Genomic DNA, 13,289 nt, shown 5'->3' with positions numbered 1-13,289 from the left:
AGATAGATAGATAGATAGATAGATAGATAGATAGATAGATAGATAGAAAGAAACATATGTATGTGTACGCATGTATGTGTGTATAACGCTGTTAAAAATATTGCTTACCAAGGACTGTTCTAGCCCCTGAAGAAAACTGCAGTCCTTGTTCCTATGGAATATATGTCGGGGAAGGATGAATACCAGTAATACATGCATACATAACATATTTTTAAATAGTGAAAATACTAGAGAACACATATTCAGGTTAATGTTCTAGAAGGTGGCAGAGGGCAGACGGATGTTTTCAATAGGATAGAGGAAGCCTCTGTAAAAGTGACATTTGAGTTAAGACCTGAGTAATGGAAAGTAGGAAAACATAGGATGATCCAGGAGGAAGGTGGTCCATTCAAGTATAAAGGCCCTGAGTAGAAAATAAGCTTGGCAAGTTCAAACAACCACAGGAAAGTACTGTGAGTGAAGGAGAGGAATACGTCATTAATGTCACAACAGGGTAAGTTAGGGAAGTCATACCTTGTTAATCTCAAATACTTTTATTAGCTATATCCAAGAGTAAAATGTCACAATAAATCCTTAGTAGCATCATTTCATGGCGTGGCAGTTTAACTGAATATTATATATTATTTGCTTCTTTATGACAATGTGAAAATTGTCAAAGAGCTGTGATTTTAAATGCCATTAGGGAATTGGTTTTTATAAATACATCACTTTTAGTTGGAACAAAAATTACATTTCCATGAATAACATTGAATTAGTAGTTTAAAAATTAAATCAACATGATTTGGCAATGTAAGAACATTTTCTCTATTCAGAATTTATTCCACTGAGATTAGTGAACCAGGTAAAGCACTGGAAGAAAAAAGAAGGTATGAGGAAATTGGATAATTTAAGGAGCATTTAATAAAGAACTATTTAGAAAAGTGTGGGCATGTTTAAGGGAGAGCTCAAGAGACTGCAGGTTACTAGGTTAATAACAGCAAGGAGCTGAGCACCACCCCTATCTTTAGACCTGGTGAGTTGGAAATCGAGACTTGTTACTAGGCCCTGAAGACAGGGAGAGAGCTAAAGAGAGAGACTGAGCTAGCCACCTGACAGAGCTGTGATCTTCATCTAGGAATTCAGGCAGCCAATGTCAGAGCCACTGGAGTGAGTTAGCGTAATAAGTTTTCTGACCCCACTCTCCTCCCCACCACCAATCTCCTGCTGGAGTTCCCCACAGACCAAATTCAACTTGAAGCTGGCATGTTAACAAGCCTGCTCGTGTACTCCATAAAGTTCAGCCTCCTGGAGCATAGAACAGAGGGGAGAAATGCAGATACTCTATTTAGAAGGACAAATAGGGGAGTGGTGTCACTTGCAGTCTTAGAATTTTCCTTATTTATATATGATATTGAAAAAATAAATACCTGAGTATCAAATCATTATTCATTTATTTGAACGAGCTTGCAAAATGGCAGCCACACTATAAATCACTGAAAACTCAAGGCATAGCCCTTAGTTTCAAGTTGTGTACTTACATCAATGGGAAGATTAGCAGGTTAATAGATTCATATACAATGTGGTCAGTAGTGAAAGGGTTGTGGTTAAGAGAAATGTTGATTTTTCTATTTTATCTGTGATACATTTATCCAGATGAGCCTATACACACACATACATATAATCTAGATTATCAATAGTTATATATACAATGCTATGGACTTAATGTCTGTGCCCCTAACCCCAAAATGAGTATGTTGGAATACTAACTCCCAAGGTTATGGTATTAGGAAGTGGAGACTTTTAGGATATGATCAGGTGATAAGGGCAGCTCTCATGAATAGGATAGGCACTCTTATAAAAATAGTAAAATGTCACAGATGGAGTAGCTTATAAACAACATAAATTTATCTCTTATAGTTCTGCAGGCTGGGAAATTTAAGATGAAGTCACCAGCAGATTCAAAGTCTGATGATGACTTCTTGTCTGGTTCATAGATGATACCTTCTTGCTTCATCCTTTTGGTGAAGGGATCAAGGCAGTACTCTGAGGTCTCTTTTGGTAGCTAGGTTTATGACCAATTTCTTCAATTTCTTATGTTTGTGGTGTAATTTAAATATTATATTTCACACTCAAAAACTGATATATGAATGCAAGTGAAAATGGTATAATTGCAATGCTAATCTGGTAAGTTATTATAATTCAATGTGGTTTTGCAATTTTTAGTAATATATCTGTCATTAGTGGTTTATGTCTTGCAACACACAGTTGTGACACAGTGAATCTCAATTCCATTATTCACAAATGCTAACCTACACTATACCCATACCTACACTACCACAAGTTCATAAACTAGCAGAGTAGAAATGAACAGATGGTCAATTTTCCAGACATGCAAATAACAAAAGTCACCTTTTGTTTCTTTGGTTTTCAAATCTTCATCTGCCGGTGTTACAGTTAAGACCTGCATTAACATTAGTGTTAAATGTATTCAGAAGCATGCAGCTTCCTGTGAAGTGTTGGATCCAGAAAGGGGAAAATCCAGGCAAGACGTTAAAATAATGGTTTGCCAGCCATTTCGGAAAACCTTCATGGTAGAAAACCAATCTATAGAATATGTACACAAAAAGTATTTGGTAGAAGAAGAGAGTAACCCTCTTATCTACCCTCTATCAAGAGCCTCACTTTCATGTTCCAGAATGTAAATGGAATTATTAACATTTATGTCATTACATTTCCTTATGGATTAGAGCATCCTTGTTTTTATAAACCATAATTCAATGATTTGTGGGACCAACATCTCTCGTTTTGCTTTGTCTAGTTATAGATCATGCAGAAATGACACATACAAGATATACTTGGTTGTTCCCCACTCTCTAAATTTGTATTATTAGTTCCAAGGATTCTAATATTGTTTATTCAATACATAAGAAGATATGGCAAAATTGAAACACCATGCCCAAAGTAGTGGTACAATAAACTTCAAAGAATCTATGGCATTCAAAGAATGTGTTTGTGAGTGTGTATGTGTGTGTGTGTGGGGGGGGGTAGGGGGTGTCTGTATATGAGAGAGACAGAGAGAGAGAGAGAGAGAGAGACTATATAACCAAAAACTCTTATCACATTGTCTCCATCTAAATTTTTGTTTGTATTACTAGCACCATGTGAAACAGTTGAATATAGTGAAATGGGAGAGTAGCTATGAAGTGAAAGCTGACTGGCCATCTTTACAATCTTCCAGAAACATGGAAATCTCTGCCTGGTAAGATTTTCAAATATTAACATCTTTCATGAGTCAAGTGTTTGGTTCTCCCTGAGACTTAGAGAATTGTTGTCCCAAGTGGAATTTGCCAACTTAAAATAGAATATTGTCTCAAATTGCTAGCTTCCATGAGTGAGCAATTCCACTTTATTTTGTTATAAATGGTTGAGGAGCAGTTAAACATTTGTAAGTTCAGACAATGCTCAGAAGAAGTGATCCATGTTAACCAGAAGCTGAGGACTCAGATAAACCAGAACTTGTATTATCTTTCCAGGAAATCAACATAAGCTAATCAAACCAAACCTGAACTGTAGTAAATATTTAATGAATAATTAGGCTTTAATTCTTTCTCAGTTTTGTGATGAATTAATGGCATTTGATTTCTAAAGTTTGCAATTTCAGACTGTATTTTCCATGAGAATTAAAATTGAATTGAGTCATTGATGTTAACTGTTTTATTTCCACTTCAAAAAAGCATTTGACTTAGAAGGAAAAACCTAATGAAGGTATTTTTTAAACCATAAATTAGGTAATTTTTAACTCTAACAATTATGGAGCTCCTTTTTCACGAAATCAAAGCTAAATCAATTCAATACTTGGCCAAAATTGTTGACACATAAATAGTGACAGCAAAATATCTGTGACTTCTCGGGGCACATAGCAGTACATATGGGCTAGAAAGACTTGCAGCAGGTTTTAGGCCATTCTGTAGATTCACATTTCCATTGTTTAAAGCTACTTTGTGAACACCACTTTCACACTGACAGTCAAAATAGTATTACATCATAATTTTTTTTCACCATTGAGTAGTATGGATCCAAATTAAAATCAATGTACTATCATATTTCATAAATTTAAAAATGTTTAGGTTTTCAGTTTAATGATTCATTATCTTATATCTACAGTCTTCAATAACAAAAATAAATATTCAACAGTGTGTTGAGCTCCATAAAGTCATGTGTTTCACTTCCCATTACCAATTGATTTGTAAAGCTATTTAAAACCTAGAACTTTCTGTTCTCTACCAGGACATAATAAGGTTTTTATGTTTAAAAGTTATATTCTCCTCCTCAAAATTTAATTATTAATTTATATAGGAAAAATTATTCCTCACCTGGACTTAGTTTTAACTTTTTTTCTTGCTTGCAAAAAAACTTTTAAAATCTTTAAACAAAAATAATGACAGTTTGACCAAACTATCGGGCTTCCAAACAAAAATATGGTCCTCCTAATATAACAAATAAGAGCTGAAAGACAAATGACTGTAATTGTATTGACCTGTTCACCTAGCAGAACTATTTAAGCATGGTTGCCATGGAAAACCATGCTGAGAATGAAATAGCAGGAGAAATCCAATTTAAGGCCATGCCAGTAAGTATCTCCATGACTGGTTTTAGAGTCTTTTCCTTGGAATTGTTTTCCAGGGTCACCAGCTGTATCCCCACACTTATCCTAGAAAATTAATAACACTTCAGACCATCCTGCATACAAATATACATTTTCTCTCTCTTTATCATTTAAACAACTGCAGAACAAATAACCCTCTCTGACTTGAACCAAGATCATTTTGGCTGCCTAGTGAACTTTTCATGCACTATTAACAGCAAATTGCCATTTTGTAAGTCCTCATTTTTCTTGACTTCTCAAAAGGTTCCACAATGCTAAACACTTTTCCTTAAAACATTCTCTTTCTTTGACTTAGGTAATGCTACGTTCTCCTTTATTATTTTCACAGACTTGTCCCCTGAGCTCTCACAGTAGCTCACAACTCAGACTTAGCCACCCTCTTTACCATTCCAAACTGTTTTTCTTCATGGAACCTCATCCCCACTGAAGGCTTTGATTACCACGCATATACTCATGATTGCTAAAATTTTATCTGCAGACTAGACAATTATTTAGAACACCAAGACTACACATTTCAATCCTAAGTAAGCATCTACTGGGATGATTTAACGACCTATATCAACAACTGCTCTTCTCTTTCCCAGTGATTTTTATCTGGGCAGTCCACAATCTTCTATCTGGTTATACAAGTCAGAAATCCTGGAGACAGTCTGGATTCTGTTTGTCCCTCAAGTCCAATTTCATGTGTGTTCAGGTGGCTTTTCCTCCAGAACTTATCCCATATCAGTTTTCTTCCTGCCTTTTCCACTAACACCACCCTGATGATAACCACTGCAATCCTTCATCTAAACTACTGTTAACAGCTGTTTAACTGGATTCCCTGTTTCTACGCTTATCCCCTTCCAATAATTTTTCAATTTATAGAGAGAGTTGTATTCAAAAAAACAAAAAACCTAACTTTATCAGACTATGCAACTTTCTTATTAAAATATTCCATCAGCTTCCTACTGAGTTTAGGGTAAGGACCAAAATCTTTTGCATAAATCTTCTAGGTCTTGCACAATTTTGCTCCTACCATGCCTCATCTTGTCATGGGCTGCTCAATTCTCTGTACTCTAGCCACACTGGTTTCTTTAAATTTTTGAAGAGTTGAATTCTGTGCTCCCCACACTTTTGCCATGTTTTACCTTCCTGTGTCAGCTCATTAATAATCCTATCAGAGAAGACTTTCTTATAAGAAAGAAGCACCATCAAATCTTTGGCTGACATGAAAGTGAGATATCAAAATGGTAATATTTACATTTAGCATGTTGCCATTATGGTTTTAGTTTTTCCAGTCTTGAAAATTAAGCCTAAGAAATGCCTGTTTTTGCAATAAATCTCACATGGCTGCATGTCTTCTGAGATACAAACAGTTTTCTTTGGCTCTAGTAGCTTGTTAATAAATATTTTACTAAAGATGGAAAGATTAGTTTTTTATAAATACAACTACACACTGGGCATAGATGACTTGTGTATTTTTTTCTATGCATGACTTGTCAAAAATAAAATAAAGTGAAATAAAATGGAATTGACGTAGTTCATGGTTTCACTGAGAAAAGAAAATAGGGAATGACGGAATCCTTCTCAGTAAGAGTTAAGTGATTTACAGAGTAGTGTATAAAACTACACTAGTCTGGGAGTCAGATAATTTTAGTCTCTATTACAAACTTGGTGAGACTTCTGCTCATCCCAACCTTGGTAAACCTTGATTTTCCATTTAAAATAAAAGACATAGGTGGAATAAAATGATGTGTGTATAAACATCTGTTGATTACTGAACAGATTTCAATAGTACTTTCTTTGCCTTTCCTAATCCAGCTAGAAACTGTCATTAAATCCTTACCCTAGCCAAGTGTAAGTGGCTCACTAACTCACAGCTGTCTGAAGCAATATCCTGGATGCTTCCTCTATAACACATTCATTCCTACCAAGTATAATTCTCTGCTTTCCATCTAGGCCTTCCATCTCTTCTGACCTTGTCTTCATTTTCTAAATTTTAGCTTACCTATATTTTTAATCAACAAGCCCATTGATTCATTTCTCATTTCATGACTGATTTTCTGACTTGCAGTAGTCTGCCCTGTGTTCTATCAACTTAAATCCTATTCCAAGTTTCTAAGGTTCCTGTTCTCATAGGATCTTTCACAGCCCTTCTGGACCTTCACAGAACCTAACTCTTTGTCTCCTCTGCTTTGGCTCTAGAATCCTAGGGTTGGAGACTGAGAAATCTTTTACTGCCCGTCATTACTTCAAGTAGTTCTTCTAACAAGCTTTGCTCTTTTTCCCACCCATTTTTCTTTTAATAAACAACCCACCTTTAGTGCCAATGCAGCCTAATAGAAAAGACTTATTTTATAGTTAACTTGAAATTTACCAGTTGTGTTTGATTGTTATAAGCTATTACCAGACTTCTACTTAGCATTTATATGTGACAAACTCTTTGGCATTTCCCCCCACAATAATTCAATGACTTTTGCACTGAATTTTAAATATTACTTTTAAATGTATTTTAAATTATATTTCAATAAGATTTACTAAAAATAATGGGGTAAAAGTCACCCAGGGCTTTAATTTACCCAGTACTGTGCTAGACAAAACCAGAGTTGTATACTTTTACAATTATTTTCTGATGCTAGAAATGTTAGTTTACCAAAAGAGGGAATGGCTAACGTTTAGGGACTTGTAATAGATTTCAGCTCAGATTCCATGAGGCATGGATGAATTGATACTGTTTCATTCACAGTATTCTCCAACTACTGGAATGAAACCTCTCAAAAGCTGGACACCTGTTATATTTATTTACTATTATATCTCCAGAAACAGGAACAGTGCCTGAGAAATAGAGTAGTCAATGAATATTTGTCAAATGAATAAAACCCATCAAAAACAAAGGTGTGATTTTAGAAGAAATCAAGAAAGTAATACCACTGTGTGCATAGTTTGATAAAGACAAGATACATTGACAAAATAATTTTATTAATTTACTGAAGAGGAAAATTTCAAACTGCTATGTAACACTAATTAAATACTAAACACAGTGTCATATTGGCAACCTGTCATACAGTGAGGGTACTCAGAAGCAAGAAAAGTGTATTATATTAGTTCTCCTAACTTTTAATAAAATGTCACCTAAGTAAAGAAAAAGTTAGTGCATGACTTCTGTGCAACTAAAACTTGGCATGCATACATGTACACACACACAGAAATGTTCCAATAAGGTTCACACAAAGTCTGGCAATATTATTATTTAACACATTAGGAAAATTGATGCTTACGACAGTATATGTTTTCCCAAAGGTAGAAAATAGCCGAGATAATAGCCAGATCCAAAACTTCTGACTTTGACTTCAGTATATTTTTTAGTTTAAATTTGAATTTGGAAAAATCACATAATAAAAATTCAGAAATAAATCAAGAAGGATAGGATAATACTAATGTCCAATGGTCACTAGAGTCAAGCAGGTTTGTTAAACTCTTTATAAATAAAAATTGAAATTCGCCTTAAGACTGTAGATAAAGTGAATAAATTCTTTGTTTTCCTTTTCAAGAAGAAACTTGCCCAAACTCTAAATTATGAAATAAAATATGTGATTTCTATAAACTGAAGTTGATGTCAGTAGTTCTCAAATCTGTATGATCACCAAAATCATCTGAGGATTAAAAAAAAAAAAAAAAAAAAAACTTTCTCTCAGATCCCCACCTGTGGAGATTCCAATTAATTATATATGGATTTAGGACTAGAATTGATGATGTTGATGATCAGCTACATTTGAAAAACCCTGGTCTAGAACATTGCTTATTTCTTTTAACAAGACTGAGAGAGAAGCAGGTTGATGGTATGACCCCTGCTTGTGCAAATACTAAGGATTATTGAAGAGGCCAATAAGCACCTGTATTTCATGATGCAAAGTAGAATTTGCTAAATTATCCTTACAATTTCTTTCAGCCCTTTTTTTTTGGTAGTGATCTCTCTCTTTAATGTTATATTCGGAGCAAGCTCGCCTCCTTTACCAACCTCTGTATCCACTGCTCATTTTCCCAAAGTGGTACCTATGTATTTCTGAAAATTTTAGCATATAGACTGGCAAAAGTTCCATTTGAATCACTATAAAAGTGAACTTAGGGCCTGCAAAATATGCCTGTTATTTAGAGATAATATCATTGCCTAAGCTGTCCTTATCCATGTCCAATAACCCATAAAAACTGTTTATTTCTCTGTGTGTACCTCCTGTTTTTCTGTCATTTTTTTCCGTAAAAATGTTTTTTCTTTTATATTCAGCTACTTTCCAACATCACATACTATTTCTCCTGAGTGGGATTCTTAGTTGCAAACAACAGAAACCACTCTAAATAAAGTAGAAATTAAATATATTCAGATATATTTAGTAACTCTTCAAACCTCAGGGATGGCAAGATAATTAGGCTTGTAGGAACTGGCCAGTGATGAGGTCAAATTTCACCATGGAATTTCTCTAAATTCATACCACAGTGTGATGTCTCCACATATGTACTAGAATGGCTAATGTGAAAAAGGCTGACAAGACCATATATGTTGTTACCACAGGTGATAATAACACAGTTACAGAGCAACTGACAATCTCACACACTGCTAATGGAATAGTGGGTTTGGTGACTTGGAAGTGGGATGTTGAGGGCTTCTTGAAGGTTTTATTTATGTTTACGCTAACTGCCAACATCAGTTCTTGCACAGGTATTTTCACAAAATAATTTATTGAGCTGTATACTTATTATTTGTGTACTTTTTCTTAATGCACCATATCCAAATTTAAAAAATAGAATATTCTGGGTGGTCAAAGAACATGATAAATACCACTATGCTACATTTCCAGCTTTAACTTAGATGGCTTAGGGTGCTGAGGTGGGGAGTAGAAAGGACCTTTGTGGACTTAACTGCATGCACTCTGCAAGTAGGAATAGAGAATAAAGCTCACTGCGAATGCAAGGTCAAGCAATTTAAGAATCAGTAGCATTGCTGTCATTGTCAAATGTAGATAAACATAATGAGGCCATTACTATATGCAATTTGGTTATAGCATTTTCACTTCTGTATACAGTCATTACGACCTCTCAATGAACAAGAAGAGGAAACTTACTTAAAAGCTAGCCAATAAGAAAAATGGAAAAATTGGACAGTTTCAGTTCTGAGCCACATTCACAAACATGCATTAAACCTATTGTAAAAATAGAATTTTAAGCACTCATTCTCTAGAAAAAGGGTATTGCGGAGTTACTCTTCCTAAAGATATCTTTATGTTCTTTCTAAAAGTCATATTCTAGTTAAGTGCTTAAAGGCAAAATAACTTCTGAACTTCAAACTTGAAATAATGTTTATTTTTATACAAATCAAATTTGAAATAATATCTAATTTCAAATACATATGAAACATGCTATATTGTTATTCATACAGTAAGTCATAATAGGCCATATCATTAACAAGAACAAAAAATCAGAAGCAGTGGAGGGATTACTCTCTGATTTAAAGTGTTTTTTTCTTAAATCACATTGCAAATTTTAATTTTTTAAGCTCTCTGTTCAGTTGAATGAGAATTCCTCATTCCAGATCATCTATGTTTTCACCTCAGAAAGACTCCAAGGGTTGCTGGGACACTTGTTTCAAATAAAAATCCTGTCTTTTTGCATATGTACATCAAGATATATGTACATAAGAATGCTCATGGCAGCATGGTTCATTGTATATATTTATATAAACACACACGCAAATATATATTTGTATGAGTAGGATAACGGATAAACAATTTTGAAATTTCATCAGGATAACATATTTTACAGCAATGAGAAGAAATGATTTATCCAATAATACGAATAGAGCATAAAAGCTTAATATTGGAAAAGAACAACATGGTCCAGAAGACTGTATAAAGCCTGACACTATTTATAAACCACTAACGAAACAAACAAAATGATATGTGTTTACTCATACACAAATATGTGATAGAATATTTCTATACAGGAAATAAATTTTGTTTATGGAATGTGGGCTGATTAATTCTGAAGAGGATAAAGTGTTGACTTGGGGAACAGACACAAAGCAGAGGAAGTAGATGGTACTGCTTTGCTTTCTGGGTTGTGTGTTTGACTTACTGTCCATGATATAACTGTTTCTAATATTTACATATGTATTATTTTGTTTGAATTCGATATTATATAAAAATAATTAAGAAAAATAGGAAATAGCATTTCAGGCAGAAGAAAAAACATGTGAAACAATCCCTAAGGCAAAAAGTAATATGAGGTGTTAAACAAATTAAAAAAAGACACAGAGGAGAACCACAGAGGAGAAGGCAACAAAGGAGGCTGCACAGATTAGAAGCAGCTTTCAAGTCCATGATTTTATTTCATGTCCATAACCATGTTGGAAAGAATTCCACATGTCTGTTATTTTTCATGTTTTGCAGGTGAAGAAACAGAAGAAGAAGACAGGGAAAAGGTAGATGGAAACTTTAGCAGAGCTGAGAAAATCGAAAATGCTTGCCGAGGAGGCATGCGGCCAGAAGCAAGCTCCATCTTGGTGCAGAATCTCTTGAGGATAAGCTTTTGAGCTTAAAACAAGAGTGGTAAATAAAGCGTATGCAAGGATCTCTTAAACCAGCCAGACCCTTTCCTCCACTTCTCTGGGTCAGGGGACTATACATGTATTCTACGGAGAAGTTGACCTAGAGGTGCTAGACTGGGAGAGCAGGAAGAGGGAGAGTCAGGTAGATGTGTTCTATTAAAAACAGACGGAGTAAGCGAAAGTCTGCCACTTAATACGTAAGCTCCTTGGTCCCTCATGTGACTCTGAGCCAATAGGGTTGCCATCCAGGTATATAGCTCCCCAGGCAGAAGAGAAGAGATTATTCGCTCAAGAAACAAAATGGTCCCAGAGAAAACATTTGTAAACACTGATATTTGGGACTGCCTTGATTCTCATCTGATGAGTCTACACAAACAATTCACCAGTTGACATAACTCCCGTTAAGTTTTTATGCTTCAGTCTAAAATACAAACAGATAACCTTTGAAAAGACATTGCAAAATTAAAGACAAAGACCAAACCAGAAATAGGGAAATCAGCATAAAATATATGCAATCTGGGAAAGACCAAGAAAAACTTTATTTAATAAAAATATGCATAATACTCTCAGAAAGGAGAGGATATTATACAGATGAGATAAAAACAGAATTTTATGTAAATAGAATATTCAAAGAATAAGAAAAAGTTATTGGAAATAATAGGACAGTATATATTTGGCCCTCTGCAACCGCAGGAAATTGGTTCCAGGACCCTCATGGATACCAAATCCTACAGATGCTGATCAAGCCCTTGATATAAAATGTTGTAATACAGTCAGCCAGTATATCCATAGATTTCACATTTGTGCATTTAGGGAATTAAAAGTTGAGAAATTAATCTATAGATAAAAATTAAAAGTCAAAGAGAAATATAATAGGAAGAATCTTCGCTGAGAAATGCACATCAGAAAGCTCAGTCCTTTACCTTCTCATATCTTTACTCAAATGGCAACTGATTAGTGAGTCCTTCTCTGATGAATCTACTTAACACTGCAATTTACCATCTTCCTGACAGCACATTCTATTGCTCAACCTCACCTTACTATTTCCACAGATCTTATGGTATAATATGTGTTAAATGTATGTATTGCCTGTGTCTTCTCACTAGAATATAAACTCCATGAGATTTATTTTTTCTGGCTTTGTTCACTGCTGTATCCTCAGCAGCTAAAACATTGAATAGTAGGAGAGAGGATAAAAGACAAACTAGAGGATCTAAGAATACGAACTATTAAAGTTGGATTTGGAAGGGAGGGAATGAAAGTGAGAAAAAAGTAAATGCATATGTTATTATTCATATAAGTGGCTCATTAATACAATCAACAAATAGAAATTTTAATATATTTCACAAAGGTATAAAGAAAAGCAAAATAATAATCACCAACCTTAAAATAACCAGCAAGAAAACAAAAAAAAGGCAAATAGAAAATATAATGAAATTTTATTATAGTTGGCTATAACCTGATAAACAACTTTCAAGATGCATTTTAGTTAAAAGAATTCAGAATTTAATAGTGTATACAATATGCTAACCTGATTTTCAAAAATCCATTTACACATGCTTATGAATGCAAAGAATTGATGACAGAGGGCACCTCTGAAAAAATCTACATAATCTTTTGAATTTAGTAGTATCAGCGTGTGTTCCAGTATGTATATTAGCTTCTTCAAAATATTTAAGTTAATGAGAACTTATTTTGTTTTACAAAATAGCCTCTTTTCTGCTAGGCGTGGTGACTCACGCCTGTAATCCCAGCACTTTGGGAAGCCGAGGCAAGTGGATCACCTGAAGTCAGGAGTTTGAGACTAGCCTGGCCAACATGGTGAAATCCTAGTCTCTATTTTATAAATAGAAAAATTAGCCAGGTGTGGTGGCACATGCCTGTAATCCCAGCTACTCCAAAGGCTGAGGCCAGAAGACAGGAGAATCTCTTGAACCTAAGAGGTGGAGGTTGCAGTGAGCCAAGATCATGACATTGCACTCTAGCCTGAGCAACAGAGTGAGTGAGACTCCGTTTCAAAAAAAAAAAAAAAAAAAGGAAAAGAAAAGAAAACCCCCTTTCCTTCTA

The sequence above is a fragment of the Piliocolobus tephrosceles genome, chromosome 15 (assembly GCF_002776525.5).
Source record: "Piliocolobus tephrosceles isolate RC106 chromosome 15, ASM277652v3, whole genome shotgun sequence".
In the NCBI taxonomy this organism is placed as follows: Eukaryota; Metazoa; Chordata; class Mammalia; order Primates; family Cercopithecidae; genus Piliocolobus; species Piliocolobus tephrosceles.
Note: the sequence above shows the minus strand (reverse complement) of the source record.